General features: G+C 39.0%; 1 protein-coding gene across 5 annotated transcripts in view; it reads left to right on the top strand.

Moving 5' to 3' along the window:
• SEMA5A (semaphorin 5A) overlaps positions 1 to 18,060 on the top strand; it is a 313,513-nt gene that overhangs the window by 13,498 nt on the left and 281,955 nt on the right. The window contains exon 1 of one of the 5 annotated variants that reach the window (XM_048939885.1): positions 3,563 to 3,623. The exons of the other annotated variants lie outside the window; for them this stretch is intronic. The gene's annotated coding sequence lies outside the window, so the exon portion shown is untranslated. Of the gene's footprint in view, positions 1 to 3,562; positions 3,624 to 18,060 lie in introns of those variants that run through there. 5 annotated transcript variants of the gene reach the window in all.

The following is an 18,060-nucleotide window of genomic DNA, read 5'->3' as shown; positions in this document are numbered from 1 at the left end:
TTAGCAGTGTATCCTGGGTATGATATTGCAGGTGCTCAGAAGAGCTAACAGTATTCAACACCCTCTGTTGCTCAAGGAGGACTGAACTTATTTTATGGTTTTAAGCAAAACTGACTGACTTTGATTACTGTTGTTCTTTATAGGACATCAAAACATGTAGTGCATTTCATAAGCATTAAGGCAAGGTGCTGGCCAGCAAGGTCCCATGCAGGGAGCTCCAGTCCTGAATGGAAGCCAGGGCAGAATGCCAGTGAGGTGCAGCTGACAGTAGACGTAGATTGTGATGTATTTCTGATAATGTACAAACACACACTCAGTCATCAGGGTTGTGAGTGATTTGTTTCACATCATACTATCTTACTTGCAGCATTATGATAGGCTTTGGCCAAATAAGCTTGGGGAAAACTGCTGTTCCTTGCATCAGGGGAAGGTAAGGCTTAAGGGAAAGCAGAACTCTATTATTATGGTTTGATTAATTGTGTGAACGTTTATGCAAATTGCATTAGGTTCAGATTAGTTTTATGGGGAAAGTTTGTACTGGCTTTTCCATTCCATTGTCCTGTGTTCTCCTGTGCCTTTCTGGAAAGACTGATGGAATAAGATTTCTTAAGGACTTTCAAGGACTCTGAGCAGAAGGTTTCTTTAAAATCCATTGAAATGACCTGAACAAGTAAGGCAAGATTTTCTTCTGGTTTGTTAAGTATAGGTTGTTCTTTTATTAAAAACAAAACAAACAACAACAAAACAAACAACAACAAAACTCACCCAAAGCAGACATGTAACTCCCTCTCAATATGTGTATATATATATACATGTGTCTGGAGGGGGCTACAAGAAAGACAACCTAACTTTGTGTGTGTATAAGGCTAATTATCCTCTTTAGAGTATCTACAAAGAAAATTAATGTGGTTTTTTTTTTTTTTTTTTGGATAATGTTTTAACTACATGTTGCCATCACTTGTGGAATTCAGAGTATCTTAATAAGTCCTATAATTTTTTGAGGTCATTGCTAAGAATAGCAATTTCTGGCTTTTAAACTCATTACTTTTAAGAATGAGGAGAGATTTCTACTCTGTTTTTTCAAATTTGTCTGCAGATCTTTGTTGCTTTCTTCACACTCTTTTAAGTACAGTTTATTACAGTTCTCCACAACTGAACACTTGCATGAATTTTAGTGACTTCTTGAGGAATAAAGTATTCTCCAACCTTAAATTAAAGGATATTTAATATTTTCACTCAGTTTCACTGCTGGTAGTTTAGATAATCATATCGTGAAGAGGTTTAATTTTTAGATGTAATATTCACTGCTACAGAGAAACCAATCTATGGGTACAGACACAGTGGTATAACAAGTACAAAGGGTAAGGCAGAAGTGTAATTTGTCCAAAGATTAGTGGCAGGGGTTCTTTCTGTTTATTTGCCTAAGTAGGTCACTGGTAGGCTTTGAAATAGTGATGGGATCTGAGAGGCACTTGTATTTTGATAGCAGAAGAAAAAAAGCCATAAAAGTGGTAAAAGTGAGTGTGTTGAAGTCATCTCGTTTTTATCTCTCCTGATGTTGTCATATAGCTTTTCAAAATGTGGGTCTTCAGGGCGGAGTTCTCTTTCTTCTCTTTTTCTGTCTTTGTAAAGCATCCCTTAGGAAAGGGGAAGTGATTTGAGAGTGTGGTGCTAGGCTGCACCTGTAACCGGCAGTGATACCACACAATAAAGGGATGAGCTGACAAGGACACCTTTACTGGTTTCTCTTCTTCTATGAGCTATGAAGTTTTGAATGCTTTTAGTCCTTGTAGAAATGGAAGTCCTACAGCTCAGTGAATTTGATAGCTTAAGTTTAGATTTATTTTATTTTATCTTATTTTATTTTATTTTAATTATATAGCTCTGCTATTGTGGGAACACTTAATAAGATAAGGGATTTCGTAAAGAAAAGTGGGCCTTTCCTGATCAAAATAAATCTGACTGTAGCATGCCTTTAGTAGGGGCATCTCAAAAGAATGTATGTGAGAGCTGTACTACTGTGGAATTGAATGGCGTTAGAAGAGCATTCACCAGAACATAACTTAGTGCATTAGCTTGAAGTGGAGGTGAGTTCTGCAGATCTATTTCACTAGCCAAGTATATGTGTGTTTTTAATTTTACATCTGCAGATAAACAGTAGACGCAAGCACCAAAAGGAGCCTTCTAAGAAAGCATGCAGTACAGAATTAATTTTGGGGAAAACTGAATATTGCGTTGTGGGATCTAGCAAAATTATACTCGGTATCTTAATATAATACCAGTAATGAAGGCATGCAAATATAGAAAAAAAAATTATCATAATCAGATATATTAAAATGTAAAGGCCTACATTGACTTTGTCTTGTCAAGCAAGAGAAATAAATTTCTACATGCAGTTGACAAATCCTCCACTGCTTCAGTGGAAGGTCCCTATGGATAAATAGGTCAGCAGTATCCAAGTTGCATGAGCTTGAACATAAAAATAACAACAATGAATAAATACTTTAAAGCTGCTAATATTCTGACATAAGGAAAAAATCCTGATGATATTTTCAAGCTCTTCTTAGTGGCAACCTAAATATTTTAAAAAACGTCTTAAATTTGGAAGTTCAGAAAGGCTTCGGCTTACTAAGGTGACAACCATAGCCTTTCTAGTGAAGTAGAAAACACGACTAGATCTTTAAAACGTGGCATTTTAGGACAGATTGACAAACAGCTTGGGAGACGTTTGGAAACATGGGATGATGCAAGATCTTGCTGCCCAAGATAAAGGTGAAAGGTGAGGTTTTTGTTTAAAACAAATAAAAAAACCCACAAACACTGTAGAGAGAAGAGCAAACTATGATTTTTAGCTATTTTCTTGTACAATTAACACCTGCATTGTCTTCAGAAAACTGCCCATCCTGCTTTTTTCATTTCAGGATGGCTATTGACTGAGCAGTAGGGAGCTTTTATTCTTTATCTGATGCCTTACTGAGTTCTCTGTAGTTCCCTGACTTTGTTAGGAGGCTGAAATGCCAATTTTAGCTATCAGACATAGAAATCATTAACAGCATTTATTGACTTTTAAACAGTTTTCTGTTATCTTGACACTGTCAGATCACCCTTATCCACTTTCCACAAAACATAATTGAAAACAATGAAATTTCTCAACTTTGGACAGGTAACAGACTGGGGAAGATTTTTATCTGACAGAGCTTCAGCTTGAGTGACATTATAAGAAGCTGCATCTGCTAGTAGTACGAACAGCTTTAACAAAGAAGCCTTTGCTAAAAAGCTGTGTGCCTGCTTTCCTTTGTCCTTTGCATTAAACAAAATGATGTTTCGTAGAGTTTGAATGAGAAAATTGTATGGGAAGTGGCACGCAAATCCACAGGGCTTCAGATTTTCCAAATTTTGTGTATAGGAACTGCTGAATCATGGCCTGAATCTCTGATTGATCACCTGAGGCGAGCAATGAATCAGCCAGAGGAGCACAGGTGAAGGCAATTCACCTGTGCTGCCAGAAGGGGTGGAGCCTGGCTCTACCCCTCCTAGACCCATTTAAGAGCTGGCTACCAGGGGGGAAAGATCTCTTCTGGAGATCGCCTCTGCTGGCTTTTGTGGGTGAGCCCAGGATAGGGGTAAGCCTTCTATTTATTCTCTTTTGTTATCATAGTCTACTTTGCCTAACTCTCTTGTTTATTTTGTGATTATAACATCCTAATATTCTTTAATTTATACATTTTGGTATCTATCGCTTCACTATGTTGCAAAGTCCGGTTTTTATGGCAGCAGTTAATGCTCTTTGTTTTGGTTCTTGAAATTGGATTTATGTATGAAGCTCCTTCAAAAAGAGTAGGTGCTCAATGGCAAGCTGCTTCTGAGAGAGGAAGTTAAGAGGAATTAAACACAGCTTTAAAGCAGTGGTCGTGTCTATTTATCACAGAGCATTTCCCACAAGGAGTAATAATATCCTGTCGTGCTGAAAAACGAAGAAAGGGTAAAGAGAAGATAATTAAAATTAAAAAGCAAAGAATTCTTTTAATAGACCAGAAAGTAGGACATAAAACTTAAAAGCTGAAAAGGGGCCTACTAAAACTGTAAATGCTTTTTGTAATATATTAGCAAGTCAATATAATTTTCTTATATTTCACTTCGCTTTTAGGACCTATTCAATGTGCAGATACTTCTTGCTGGAAATGTATGGTTATTTTTCCTTAAGAACTTCCATGTTTCTTTGTGCTATAAATGCAACAAGGGAGTTGGTCTGTTGGTAGGTGTATGGGAACTGCTGCACCATGGTCTGAACCTCTGATTGATCACCTGAGGCGAGCAATGAATCAGCCACAGAAACACAGGTGAAGGCAATTCACCTGCGCTGCTGGAAGGGGTGGAGCCTGGCTCCACCTCTCCTAGACCCATTTAAGAGCTGACTACCAGTGGGAAAGGATCTGTTCTGGAGATCCCTCCTCTGGAGTTTTGCAGTGAGCCCAGGGCGTGGGTAAGCTTTCTATCTATTCTCTTTTTGTTATTATAATCTGCTTTGCCAAACTCCCTTGTTTATTTCATAATTATAACATCTTTATATTCATTGACTATACAGTAAGTTAGAGTTAGAAGTAAGCTTAGGGGAGATTAAGATGGTTAAAGTTACCACATATTGAATTTTGCAGCCCAGAGGTGATAGGTTCTCCTGTGTTCTAGGGTCTACAGTGGGTGAACGGGGAGTGGTGGCAAAAGTCTTTACTAAAACCATATAACAGTAGTGGCTGGGGCTAACCTTTGGCCTTTTTGTAGTGAATGAAATTGTTTCTGAAGGTAAGTTGACTACAGCTTTCATTATTATTATTACTATTTGCTTGTTTTGTTTTCTTACCCCTTCAATTTCGGAATTGATGCGCAGAATAAGTATTTTCCTTATTTCCTCAGCTATTTTTGACTCATCACTTTTGCATGCCTTTGGTCTCGCAGATCATCCATCTGCTGAGAATTTACCAGATGGTAACATCATCTACTAAGATGTCCTGTCACACCAGAGCTTTGCGTTTGGAGTGGATTATTTCTATGTCAGTATGGAAATGGTACTGTTATTGCACTTCTTGGGTGATGACTGTGTTGTGCAACCAAAGAAAAGTATTCTTTTCTTCTGTCTTGTGTTGTGTTAAATTTAAACAAGCTTTTCAAAGTTTATGTCAGGTTACAGTGCTTTTGGTACGTGTAGAACACTTACTAAAAATTCTCATCTGAGAAAATGAAAATAGAGATTGTGATGAGTGGTCAGGAAGGAGAAGGGTGTTAGGGGATGGGTTTGGAGTCAGTTAAGAGCAGAGAGGCTGATCAGGATATGTAGAAAACATACGTTGCTCTCATTCATAAGATATGGGAAGTTGGTATTAATTTGTCAGGAGGAATGTGATGAAAGATGAGACTCTGGTAACTACCGTGAAGGTTTGAAAGCAGCCTTTGATATATTGTGAAATATGTGGACAGTGACATTTTATAAAAGCAAAGATGGCAAGCTGTCAGCTCCACTTTACGTGATGCCACTTAATTTTTTTTTTCCTTTCTGCACTCTGTGACAACGATAACAGCAATCGGCAATAACACTGTGGGATGCCCCGGTTACTGTGGGACAGTCCAACGTGGTACATAGCTGTGATACACAGTACCCTTTAAAAGGAATTAAAGTGGTCATTGGTCCACACCCTGGTTGGTGCTCCCTGCTACGCTTCTTGTACAGCAGACTGCTGTCAGCCTGTCTAAGCCATATCTGGGTACCAACAATGCGACTTCTCTCCATGCCCCCCATGGTAGTCACTCTATTTCTGAGTATACGCACAGTTTGCAGGTATTGTGATTTCATGTTTTTTATTTAAGCTGAACTAAAGCAGGGCATTGGGCATTTAAATAAAGAAGCAAAATGCCTTAGCCCTGGTACTATGATTTGCTACGTCCAGACTTGCAGTCTCAATCATAAAACATGCAAGAAAGACTTGTGCCTGCATGAAATGCCAAGTGCAGTCTGACACCAGACTCTAGGGTGTTCTTGAGGGATGTTGAAGTTGTAATCTGCAGGTCTCCTAGCTGAGAGAGACAACATGTTGTTATGTTTTGAACATAAAATTTGCCAACATCGAGACTTCTGCCTGCTGTCTGTAGTTACCGGGGGCCTCTTTGAAACACACAGGAACGTTTTTGCTGTACTCTGGTGATTAGAAGATATTAACTTCATTGCACATGAAAGTCCGTAATGAAAGGTTGAGCATTTTCTGCCACTGTTAATTTCTTGACTTTTTCCAAATGTAATTGCTGCTATGATTACAGAATGCCAAATTGAATCTGGGGACATGTGCAATATTCTTTTACCACTTGTCTAGTCAAATAATTTTTAATGAGACAATGAGCTAACTGAACACCCAGATTGGTTTGTTTACTTCAGTAGCTTAAGTGCATTAAGATCAAAGAGCTTGCAAGGGCAGGGGGTAGTCTGTGTCATTGCTGGACTCCATTAATCACCTCTTTGACTGAGAGCAACAGTTTTGAACAGCGATTTGCGAATGACTGAATAACTTCATTCTTGATACCAGTTATGTTTCTCAGCAGGCTGCTAGTGTGTGATCACAAACATCTGCACATTTGAAAACTTCCTCTTCCCAAACATTGTACAAGAAAAAATGGACCCTAAACAGAACAAAGAAAAAAAACCCAAACAAACATGAAAAACCATTCATTTTTTGCAAGAGTGCATTCTTGGAAAAAGAATTGGAAATGTTTCTGCTTTAACTTTTGCATGTGATCTTGTCATCCAAGTTTATCTTCAGATCCGTACGCTCTTGAAGGCATAAGTAGATTTTATTTTATTATTAGCACTCGTTGTTTTGGCTCCATGGGATCTCTTTGACGTTTGATAATACCCAGTAGTGGGGGAAAAAAATGCATTCTGTTTGCCAAATAACGCATGGCTGTTTATGTTTTAATTGTGTTGAATGCAAATATAGTCACTCTCCCATAGATGAGGCACAGTGCTCATTACTTGCTTGGAGCTGATGGTTCCAGCTCTTTTACAGACCTACTTAATAGAACAGAGAATGAAAATTATTTCTTTGGGATCATCCTATGATTTCTATGTTTTTCTACTGGACAAGCATTTAATTATGTTGGGAAAGAGCAGTATACTGCATCTACCTTTCCCCTCTGTGTCGCCAGTATTTTCTAGTTCCCCTTCGGTTGCTCACTGTGCCCTGAGTGAGTGCTACTTGTTTGTTGTCACTATCACAGGATCAACAAAACATAGGTTGGTTAGGTTGGACTGATGGAGATCTTGTCAAATTCCTTCTTTATGTGGGCTGCATGTCCTTCTTAATGCTGTATTTTTATGAGGCCTGAGTAGCACATCCTGAGGTCAACCCTGTCTGTTACAACCATGTTTGTTTTATTTGGCATCTTCCAGCATGTTTTATGGAGTAGCTGAATGTCTGAAACTGTATATTCTTGAGGTCTTCCAATACTTGACAGAAATATCCTGTAGAGAATTAACCCAAGGCAATACTCTTGTTTGAATCTCGAAAACATGAGAATATTTGTTTCATTATTTGCTTTTCGCTGTTCTGCAGTAGAAAGATGTCAGCAAGAGGACTTGGCAGGTATAAAAAGAAAGGGAGGGGGAGAGGGGAAGCAAAGGAAGAAAGAATGCCTCCATCAGTAAAAGATAATTGGTTCTGTACCAAACATGCGTTTTATGTTATCCATGGACAGGGGTATGACAGGCTTAATCAGTTTCACGAAGCAGTCAGAATTTATTATGCAATTGAAAGGTGAAAGGTTTGCATTCATTAATCAGATTGGTACTGGGGTAAAATAAAGACATCCTTGAAGTCTTACCAATTAATAATAAAAAGGAGAGTAAGATGAATTGCATTTGTTCTCTAACAGATATGCAAAATGGTACATCTAGGTAAATGTCTGTTCCTCTAGAATACATTTTTAAAATGTTGGCAAACAGCAGAAGAAGAGGACATGAAGCACTTCTGTTAAATACTGCTTTGATGAAGCTAACTGTGATCTCAAAAACCTGGGTTTCTTCCATTATATCATTTTAGCATTGATACCAGGGGAGGGAAGTGACACACAGATCTGTAATTTCCACTTTACTATTATACAAGAAGAGAGATCTTTTTTCATACTGTCTAAAATGAATTGTCTAGCTACTGAAGTGATACACCCTTTATCTTCAATTTGTCACCTAAAAGATCTTGTGTCCCTGAAAATCCTCCTCATCAGTTCTTTGTGCATTTCTAAACCGTTAAACTTTTGTGGTCTACGGTTCTCAATGGAAGAAAATGTGTTAGTCCCTGGTGTCTTGGCCTGGGCACGCAGTGGGATTTTTGAATGTATTCTAGCTTGTGATCTGAGCTGGTCAGTCCTATGGAAATGGTGGGAAGTTAGTGGCTAGCAGATAGGTCATGATGTGTTCTCTTTTTTGCCTGCTAATGCCATACATGTCATCTTTGAAGCTATATTTTATTACCTATTTCCTTCTCCTTAGAGAGAATTACTGTGGTAAAAAACAAATCCATGCCAGCTAAGGCGTCCTCCAAACTACACGTATAGATATGTATTTGTAATAAGCAAGACAGGGTCTTTGTGTGTCAAAAGGCCAAGTAAATGAGTTTCCATTCCATCTAGGAAGAATCAATAATGGGAAGATTATTAGCCACTGGCTCTTGTCCTAGAACACAACCTGTAGAAGTTATTAAGAGAGTGCAGCTACATATTAGAACTTGATTTAGCATCTGCTAGATCATCATGAGGACACAACATAAACCAGATTTGAGATATAGAGTACATTTCCATGTAAAATTAAAGAAGCGATGAAACAATTTGGCCTGTGTGATTATTACTTTTTAAATTTTTTTCTCCAATGCTTATAGGTATTACCAGTTTATTCAGAGGTAAATTGTTTATTGTGAAGTTATCAGTTCTTTTTCTTCTCTGCTGAAGCTGTCGATGTTGGTGCCCAATTCTGCTGATGATTTAGTGATGTAAAGCTGGGCTCCAGGCATTGGTATTTTCTGTAAGCAGTAAGTATACGTCAATACCTACTAACCATAAATATCTGGGGCTGGATCCATGCAGGCTCTGGTTGGCAGGAGGCTTTGGATACTGTTCGGATATATTTGCTCTGTGCCCGTGCACATATAGTTGATGTTTTATGTCAGCTCTGAGCACATTTACTGAAGTTTTTCATGTTAGCCTTGGAGCAGACTTGTGCTCAGTGGGCATCTGGGGTCAGCCCATGCCATCCCCGCATGTGGTGCTGTGCTTGTCTGCAGCTCCTGTGGCATCACCATGGCAATTGGGGACTTGCTGTTTTGATGGCCTGGGGCCTGCTGCACTGCTGTGGCAGTGGGAGTCTATTTTGGAGCTTGAGTTTTTAGATACCATAATATATTTTGCTATATTTTGTGACAGTGTCTTTTTATGGGATTCTCAACACTTTTTCTTTGCTTCTGTTCTGGCTTAGGTATCTTAGCAAAAACTGTTTGCAGAGTTACAACATGGCCTGTAGGAAGTGGTCTGACTTCCAGCAGGTCTTACATAGCTTTGCAGATGTTCCATGGCGTGGTGATAATTTTAAAGTGGTAGCATTATTGTGCCATGTGAAACAGCTTCTGATAAAGCAGATCACAAATATATTAAAAATATTTTATTCTGGAAATAGTCCTTTTGAGGGACTAGTGGAGGATTAAAGCACCAGAGATTGACTGTTAAGAACAATAAGTTGATAAAAGTTTCTTTGCAATATGGTATATTCGTCTGTGTAAAATATATGATAAGCTCAGTTCTGGATCTACTTGAAAATTATAGAGAAGTATTTCTTGCATTATTCAACCATGTTATTTTTGTTCTCAGTTTCTCTGGCTTAATTCTTACATTCCTGTACATGCAATTATTTTCAGAGGCTCTGTTGGGGTTATCATGTGTCCTACATGTTGCTAGAAGTGTGTAGATGTTCCTAAGTTATTACACGATCCTGTGATGCTTCTTACCTTCAGATGTGAATTTTCAGTGCTGAATAATGAATACCAGTATTTGTACTTGAAGCTAAGTGTATGTTGATCAATAAATTAAGGGATTATGGGATGAGCTTTGAATGACATAAGTTCATGTTTTATAAAGTTAACGTAACTATATGAAAAAACATGGCTAATCCTGACTGCTAGATGAAAAATAACTTCCAGTCAAGTCTACAATTAAATAAAATTGATATTTTAGATATTAAATAAACTAATCAGAGTTATTTTGCAATGATCATCTCAATTAAAGGTACAACTTTTCTAGATGTATTGGTTAGAAATTTGCCCTACAAATTCATCTTTACCGCCTTCATTTACTCTTGCTTTGGTGTTTGTTTGCCCTTGCTTTGGTCCTGCAGAGCCCTTGCTTTATGCTATGTTTCCCCTCAATCTGGCCCTTCTGCAGCCTTTAGTTGGCCTTTGTTTCCAGTTCCTTTGGCCCTGCTGCAGCCTTGTTTTAGTCCGGCAACTTTTCTGGAAGCTATAGTAAGAGTATCCTTTTGCTTTTTTTTTTCTTGGTGGTATGATCAGTGCAAAAGAAATTCAACAGAGATAGATAAAATTATTCTTGAGCCTAAGTACTGTGGTACCTTAAGCTTTGTGCTGAACTTCCAAAGTCATTTTATATGTAGGGAGCTCTGCATCACAGCCTGTGAGGGTGTTGGGGGTACTGTGATCCAGCTGCAGCAGGAGCTGTGGTAGCAGAGTGATCCATTCTTGTAATTCTGGATTCTACCTGGATCACCTTAATGTTGCAACCACTGGCTGTCAACTGTTGAGCAGCAAAGGGACTGGTAATAGGAGGCTTTTTCTGCTGGGTGCTTGAGTCCTGGATTTGAGTTAACTTCATTTGTAATGAACAAAAGTTGAAAAAGACACACCTAACTATCTTGTGTTATTCAGAATTGTGCTGTTATCATCTGATTTGCATTAGAAGCTGTGAATGATGCTGGTAAAAGGAGTGAGTAGGAGAAACTTACATCAAATCACTACTTTGCCATATTTTATTATAGAGGTGAAAAGGTCACTGACTCTTGATGCTTAAAAGCTTAATTACAGATTAAATAGAATTCCTATAGAAAACAGATTTTCTGCCTTGGGATTGTGGAATATAGTATTTTAGAATAAAAATGTATTTTTTCCAAGAATGTACAATAACTTCCTGCATTTTTAACTGTATACTATGCCTTTGTACCTGACTTATTCTAAAGTTCTGTAACTCTGTCAGCTCTATGCCCACCAGTGTTTATTATCAATTCTTTATATTCCACTGTAAGTGAAGATAAATGTTGAGAGAAGCCTTTCTTTTTCTCAACAGCTTTCAAAGATATAATTCTTTATTTGTGAGTGGGCTAGAAAAAGAGTACTCTACTCATCTTTAAGCCTGGTCTACTGTCTCTTTGAGTGTGTATGGAACTGTTCCCCAGGGACATGCATATGAAATTTTTGAGACAAAATCTGCTTTTTAACAAACATAGTTGTAGCATTATTTGTGCACTTATTAACTTATATTTTGATCATAAGTTCTTTGTTTGCAAGGGACAGAACACGATTTGTTGCTAAACAAATTATAAGCTAATATAGACTGTTTTTAACAAGGCGTATGAGTTGCTTTCATTTATTTTTGTCATCAAATACCATCTGCGTTCTTCATTATAATTCTGCAGTTTTAGCAGTTTACGCTACGTTGCTCGAGCTGTACCACATATGTTAATAATTTCTTTGCTAGTTGGCACTGATCTCTTGTTCCACACTGTTCTGAAATTTGGTGTTGTGTTACTTACCCCAAAGGTACTCAGCCAAAAAAAACACGTTTTGGGTTGATTTGATACTGTGTGTAAGTTTAGAGTATTTTACACCTCCTATCTCCATGTGTTCATTTGTTATGGAACGTGAATGAAATAGTACAGCTTGTTCATAGGTGGAATATCAAACAGAGAGAGTGGCTGTTGTGCTCTTACTTGACTGTAAATTCACTTGGGCTTAAGTGCATCAGCATGATCCAGCTCTCTTAATTCATATGAAATCGTTACAAAAGCAGAGGAAGATAACTCTGCTGCAAAATATCCAAATTGTTCATTTGCACTAATATAATTCTGAGGCTGAGGGCAGTTTGTGAAAGATGCTTCCAGAACTACCCTGCTAACTCATTAAAACTGTTATATTGTTTTGTTCAACTTCATCAAACTCAGTCTGGTACTTTAAAGTAATAATTATTTATATATATATGGATATTTTATATGACAAGAAGAACAGAGATGCTGCTGCTTTCTTCCCTAGTGTCCTGTTGTGCTTCTGAATGTGCTCTGATAACTCTCCTAAAGGCAGAATTAAGCTTGTTGTGTTTGGTTGAAGCTGGCTGTCAGAGAGTTGGCTCCAGACTGTCCATGTTCATTGCAGATGGCCTTTAAAGGTCTCTTCCAACTCAAACAATTGAATGGTTCTATGAAAGCAGTGCAGCTTTTCAGTGCATTGCCGGCTTTGAGTTAACACCACTCTACCATGCCTACAAGTCTTGTGGCTTTTTTTTGTTTTTGTTTTTCCTTTGTGCTTGTTGGCCAGCTTGGAGGCCATGAAGTAAAAACTGTTCTGGAATGATTACATAGATGGGTTCTTTGTCACACATGTCTTTTGTTTCTTTGGGCAGATGGTGAATTGGGATTGTTACGTAGGAGCTTAGGCTGTTCACTTCTTCTGCTCTACCTACATGCCTAAAATCATATGTTGTTTGGAGATTTTAATGTCATTTAGTGCTTTTTGTGCTCAATTACTGTTTCTGTTACTCCAGCACTTCAAAAACAAGCCATGGAGGAAAATCAAGATCAAGAGTTTGCAAATTAGAAAACTTGTGTTTAACTCTAAAAGTGGAAAATCTAATCTGCAGTTCTTATGTCTGCCTCATGATAGTTTAATTTACATCCCACCTGTAAGCTGGATGCTTGGAAAACACAGGAGGCACCCAAAGGAAGTTAGCAGATATGACTTTGTAATCATGGCTGGATGAACAGACTGAGGATTGATCCTTAGCAATTGCATTGTTCTCTCCTTTGTAAGCCCCAGTGTCATCCAAGTCGGCACCCACCTGTATGACATGCCCCTTCCACAGCCACTCCAGCCAAACAGGAGTGTGGGATGGGGGCAGGGCTGCACACAAGTGGTGCTGGCAAGGACAGAGCAGTAGCATAAGGCTACCAATTGAAACTGAAGGAGCTTCAAGCATTGGCTGTTGGGCTGAAGCATGCAACACATCTGAGTTCCAGCATCAGGTGACAGACCAGGAGTGGAAGCAGGAATTTGAAGTACAAGTGGTCAGCTTGAGTTTGGCATGGGTTACTGCTCCCTGCTGAGATGTGTTTTTGTGCCCTGGAAGGACACTTCAAGGCTGTTGGCTGGCTGCTCTCAGTATGTTTATTGCAAAGGACCGCTTGTTGTTGTAACTTAATTCGTGGCAGGCCACCAAATTTCTTTGGACCTTCAAATGGGATAGCAGAAGAACCTGAAGTGGCATTTTTTGTACTTAGTTGCCCTCTCCAGGTTAGTCATAATATTCTTGAGAATACAAATGGAATTCATTCTTATCAGTAACACTGTGCTGGTTTCAGAAGCTTGGAAGCAATCTTTATCAGAAATTAAAGGTCAGTCCCTCTGAAAGAAAGGGTGATGAAGTCATGAGGATGCAAACATTAATCACCAGCTTGGTGTCAAGCAGGTTCTGTGTCCTGGATAATCAGAAACCTTGGCTGCTGCTTTGTCATTTGGAAAAGTTAGCGCATTTTCACAGCTCTAGGGAAGCTATTTTTTTAAGGATACCTCTGGATAACTTTGGTAGTTTCTAAACATGTGCTTGCTTGGGCTGAAAACCACGGATTAATGAACAATATTTTCTGTAGCAAAAATATCTGATCCTGATTACAAGTTTAAACTGTAATCAATTAAACAATCCCTTCTAGCACCAGACCTTTATTTCAATGTTTGTAGAAATTTAGTCAAGTGCTGGACTAGGTCAGACTACTTTCTTAATAGTGGCTGCAAGAACTTGGTGACAGTTTCTTCTCCCGCATATACCAGGCTGTGTGTTGTTAATTAAGAGATTAATTATTTGAACTTTTTCTTTCATATTTTAAATTTTTTTAAATTTTTTTTGCTTTGGTGTACAGTTGACACAGGTCTCTGTTATCATTCTCTATCTACTGCTTTTTTGACTCCAGCATCCCAGTCTGACCATAGGAATGCTCCTTTCCAAGCACTGAGCACGTCCACACAAGCTGTTCTGGCACAGCTTGCTCTGTTTGATACCAAGTGGGAATAGGACATGTCATCACGGACCTGGATTTGTTCAATCTGTGACACTTCAAATTTGAATTGCTTTTCCAAACCACTCTATCAGCATCGCATTTCAATCAAAATTGGTGTGAATTTCTGCTAAAGACATGTAAGTGCCTGTTTTGCAGCCTCTCCAAGCTTTATGAGAATCTTTGAAATCTACGAATGTCTGTACGTTACACTATTTATAATTTTATTATTTTTGGTAATTTATGCAACATTCTTAAGCATCCCATTGAGCAAAAAGCAGTACAGATGTGACAGAGAAATTGTGTTACAATCATAGAAGCTGTATGGGGTTGATGATTATGTAGATACTAATGAAAGAAAAAGATGTGAAAAGAAAGAATAAGTAATTAAGGATTATTTTAAAGAACACTGACAGGAAACTAATGCAATGGGATGGAAGGTCTTACATAACTCTAGAGACTGTTTTGAGAAGTATTTCTGAAGTATTTGTAGAATGAACATGAAAGCATTTTCCATGCTGAGGAATGTTTTCCTGATGCCAGGTCATTTTGTTCATTGTCATGTTTTGTTGTTGTGTTTTTGGATTTTTTTTTTTTCAAATCTTAAACTAGAAAATGCTTAAAAAAATGAAGACTCCTGACAATATTGTTTTAAATCCGTGTTTTCTGACTCTGCCCATTTGACAAACCTTTTTTATCTTGGTTTTGAAACCCTGATATTTTCCAGTCATGTGATTGTTCAACGTAATGCGTTTAGACTTACTACAAGATTTAGGATCAAAGGAGTTTACGTTAAAGGTTGGTTTTTCCAGTTTCACAGCTGACTCCTGTACTCATTAAACTCTGTTCTATTTCCCTAGTTCTCTGCCTCTTTTATCACAAAATTCAATATTTTAACATATCAACCTTCCAATAGCCACTAAAATAAAGCGAACGTATCTTTGTCTGAAAGGTGACCTATAATGCAGACTTGTATGCTAAGGAGTCATTTGTTGCTGTGTGAGCCAGCTTTGAGATGGATCAGAACATGGCAGTGTATTTCAGGGTTAAGGAGAAGAACGGTGGAGGCTGGAAGTGGTTTCCAATAAGCATTTATGTGGGCTTTGCTATATTGACACCAAGCTGAGTGATGCGGTTGATACAGCTGAATGAAGGGACACCATTCAGAGGGATCTCAATGGACTTGAAAGGTGGGCACAGGTGAATCTAATGAGCAAAGTGCAAAGTTTTGCATGTGGTCTGGAAAAATCCCAGGCATATATACAGACTGGAAGGAGCAGTCCTTGAGAGTAGCCTTGTGGAGAAGGACCTGGGGGTCCTGATGGATGAAAAATTTAACATGAGCCAGCAGTGTGCTCTTGCAGCTCAGAAAGCAAATGGTATCCTGGGCTCCATCAGAAGAGGGGTAGCCAGCAGGGACTGGGAGGTGATTGTCCCCTTCTACTCTGCTTTTGTGTGGCCCTATCTGGAGTACTGTGTCCAAGTCTGGAGACCCAGTACAAGAAGGACAGGGAGCTGTTGGAGAAAGTCCAGGGGAGGACCACAAAGATGATCAGGGGGCTGGAGCAGCTCCCCTACGAAGACAGGCTGAGGGAGTGGGCTTGTTCAGCCTGGAGAAGAGAAGGTGTGGAGTGACCTCATTGCAGCCTTTCAGTACCTAAAGAAAGCCTATAAACAGGAGGTGAGCCAACTTTTTACAAGGGTAAATAATGGCAGGACAAAGGGAAATGGTTTTAAGTTGAAGGAGGGAAGATTTAGGCTGGATGTCAGAGGGAAGTTCTTTACCAAGGGAGTGGTAAGGTGCTGGAACAGCTGCCCAGACAGGCTGTGAATGCCCTGTCCCTGGAGGTGCTCAAGGCCAGGTTGGATGTGTCCCTGGGCAGCCTGGTCTAGTATTAAATGGGGAGATGGGTGGCCCTGCCTGTGGCAGGAGGTTGGAGCTTGATGATCCTTGAGTTCCCTTCCAACCCAGGTCATTCTGCGACTGTGATCACAGGCTGTTTTTTGTTTGATACCAATAAATACCAGTAAGAATGTTTAATACTTCAACATCTCCCAGTATTGTTCATCCCTATCTAGGTCCTTGATTTTTCTTGCCGAGGTAGGCCACTCTACTTTTACAGTCTTTCCATGCTGAGTTTATTCTGTCCACTGTTCATTCCTGACCTCCTGTCTCTTCATGGTCCTTCCCTCTCTCTTCCCTTGCTAATCTCAAACTTACTGACCCAGATAATCTGATTTTTTCTTTTTTTTTTTTTTTTTTTTTCCTTCTGTGACATGATATCTCAGTCCCCTTCCTGACCTGTCTTTGTGTCCTGCCCAGAACAGCTGGATCTAGAAACTCACTTCCTTCAGTTACTTATCTGCAACATGTATTGTAACCAGTCTGGCTAATTCTTGTTTTTGAAGGATGTGGCTTACTAACAGTATTTTACTTAAGCCTGAAGAGGAGATATAAGTGAAGAAAGTGTAGGTCTTAGCTGAAATTGACTATGCTGTTCTTTTCAGATATACTGTGTTTATGATTTTGAATAACTCAGCTAAAAAAAAAAAAAGAATTCTGGAAACTTTCTGAGATAAAATATGGCCTTTAATGGTTATACTACCTATTTCCTGTAGCAGCAATAAGCTCACATCCTTTCATCTTTTGATAGATGGGCTAGCTGGGGTTCAGGGAGTTGGGAAGACAGAATATATCACTAAGTTTGGACAGGCCTCATTTGTTCCAAGGGCTGGGCCCTGTGCCTCGCAAATGACAGTTCTTCCAAATTGTGGGATTTTGTGGTGTGGGGAAGATTTCACTGCACCCTGTGGAGTGAAAGTGTTGTGCTGACATGGGGAAAAAGTACCAACATAATAGATATCGCTCAAGATCACTCTGGACATTTTTGTCTTCACAAGCGGATGATGAAGGATCAGCCCAAGAGCTGGGAGGTAGCCAAGGATGGTGGAGATTACTGCATGTTACTTGTGTGACTGAAACTTGGCCTGAGTCTGTCATTTTTTCTTCTCCCCTTAAGTAATAAAGAGCTGAGATGATATACTTCCTATTAATATTGTAACAGTGGTACATAAAGAAGATAAGCATCTGAAAGGATGGGAGAAAAATTGTTACTTGTTCAGTGCAAGGTGTCAAAATATGTAACTAACAAATAATGGAAAGTCTCTGTGAAGAATGTCAATAGATTTTTGTTTTCTTGTTTCCATTTAAGTTATTCATAATACTCCGAACAGCAAGCACTTTAAGTGGCAGCATTTTTTCTGTGTTTACTAAAGAACAGTGCAACATAGTTTAATAATTCTCAGTCAACATTCAGTCTTAGGTGCTGAGGTTTAACCTTTCAAACTTTAACTAATATGGAAGCAAAAGATCTCAGACCTGTGCCCCGGAATTGAAGAAATCTGAGATGGCAGAACTGTAATTATTTTATGTCAGCACAAAACATTCTGAAGTCAGACAGCATTGTAGATGTTAGGCTCTAGGTGGTCTCCTTGTAGTTGTGTGGAAATGAATATTACTTTCCCTTCTCCAGCCTGGCTCAAGATGCAGTCAAGATGCCCTAGGATTAGCTGTGTGCTTCCTGCCGTTGGAAGGGCAGTCGTTGGTCTAGGTGTGTTTTTGGTCATCCTCTGAGCCTGGCTGGTGAGTTAACTTGCACAGATGAGAGACAATTCATCTGTTGCTCATATCTGGCTTGTGAAGCGTCAGA

The sequence above is a fragment of the Lagopus muta genome, chromosome 3 (assembly GCF_023343835.1).
Source record: "Lagopus muta isolate bLagMut1 chromosome 3, bLagMut1 primary, whole genome shotgun sequence".
Lineage (NCBI taxonomy): Eukaryota > Metazoa > Chordata > Aves > Galliformes > Phasianidae > Lagopus > Lagopus muta.
The sequence above is the reverse complement of the archived record's forward strand: the minus strand, read 5'-3'. Positions and strand labels throughout refer to the sequence as shown.